We start from the raw sequence: 1,948 nt of genomic DNA, 5'->3' as shown, positions 1-1,948 counted from the left end.
CACGCTTAAACCTCCAAAACTAGTGAGAGCAGCCGGTGAGTTAGAGAGCGATGACGTAGGGACGCCTGCACGCGCGGTATAGAAAGGTACGTTTGAGGAAAATCCGAGATTAATGCGTCAAAAAAATTGTCTGCGTCACGCACATGTCAAATTAACGCGTAATTAATGCAAGAAATCTGACAGCCCTAGTATATGTGTATATATGTATGTATATATGTTTATTTGTATATGTGTATATATGTATATGTTTATATATGTATATATGTGTATATTTGCGTATATGTGTATAAATGACTATGGACTTAATCATCACTCGTCCCTCAGCTCTATCTGAATGAAATCCTTTAGATATGTAGTTGTAGAAGTAATCTTTCTTTAACAGTTCTGGTATCTCCTGTCCGTCCTGGGATAGGATCTCTCACTCATGTGGAAATCCCTAACTAAGGTTTCTTCTTTTTTCCTGACTCTGTTTTTTTTTTTTAGGAGTTTTTCCTTACCGGGAGGGAGGGTCTAAGGGCAGGGATAACCAGTTTTATTTAGTCTTAGTTTTTAACTATTGTTCATATTTTTAAGCCCAATGAGGCAATTTTCTTTGTGATTTTGGGCTAAATAAATAAAATTAAATTGAATTGAATATGTATACTGTATGTGTATATATGTGTATATGTGTATATATGTATATGTGTATATAATTATAAATCTATATGTGTATATATGTAAATGGGTATATTTGTTAATGTGTATATATGTGTATATGTATATGTGTATATATGTATATATGTATACGTGTATATATATATATATTTGTTTATATGTATATGTGTATATTTGTTAATGTGTATATATGTTTATATGTGTATATGTGTATATATGTTTATGTGTGTGTGTGAGTTTGTTTGTGTTTGTTTCTACATATAAATACTGATATAAGGAGTTTGTTTTTCTTTTTTATATCTAGAGGGTGTTTTCATTGTGTCGTTTGTTTCTATATGAACAGCACTTTGTATTTGTTTAAATGAAAAGGGTTTTATAATTTAAATCAATCAGGATTTGAAAGATTTAGAAATAGTCATATTTAACCAAACTCCTTGTTGTTTGAACTCAAAATTTCTCCAAATCAGGGGTGTCCAAATCTAGGCCTTGGGGTGTGCCTCCTGCTGGTTTTCTAGAAACAGGAATAGAAGGAATAAAAAATGCTTATCTAGACACAATTCTGAGATTTTACTAAAAATGTTAAAGACATTAATGTCTCTGAGTTGTTTTAGGAGACAAACATTTACAGTTTTTACAAACTTTACATCGACTACTTAACATTCTATCAAAATGTTTTATCTAAATTACTTAATCAGGTAAAAACATGAAACTATATTTATAAAACTGTGAGGACTTTACTGACCTTAATAATTTTTTGCAGGAAGATTGAAAAGTTTAAACAGCAGAACAACCTTCTCTTCATTTGTGTTTGAGGCTCATTTCTTCATTTATTACACTTTTATTACAGCTTGTAAACAAAATAGTTCCTGATTGAAGGTAAGAAATGAAAGAATTCATTTGATATTTTACAATATTTAAAATTACAATAAATTAAGCTTTTTTTGTTTTAACAAGATCAAATAATATTTGGGTTCATGGAGATGGTAGAAACTTCAAATCTCCAAACTCCATATAATGTCACTCTTCATTTGTACTGTGGAGTAGTGGTTAACACTCTCATCTCACAGTCGTGGTTCAAATCCCAGCTGCTTTCTATTTGAAGTTTGCTTGTTCTCTCCATGAAAATAATGGATTTCTCCACATCAGACTTCCTCCCTCAGTCCAAATAATTAAATGTGTTATAGGTTAGTTCCTGAATTGACCCTCAAGTGTGATTGAGAGTGTGTGTTGTTGTGTGTCTTTGTGTGGTTTTGTGATGAACTGGTAAACTGTCTAGAATGTCGTCCACCTTCAC

This window comes from Oryzias melastigma, linkage group LG11, assembly GCF_002922805.2.
Source record: "Oryzias melastigma strain HK-1 linkage group LG11, ASM292280v2, whole genome shotgun sequence".
Lineage (NCBI taxonomy): Eukaryota > Metazoa > Chordata > Actinopteri > Beloniformes > Adrianichthyidae > Oryzias > Oryzias melastigma.
Note: the sequence above shows the minus strand (reverse complement) of the source record.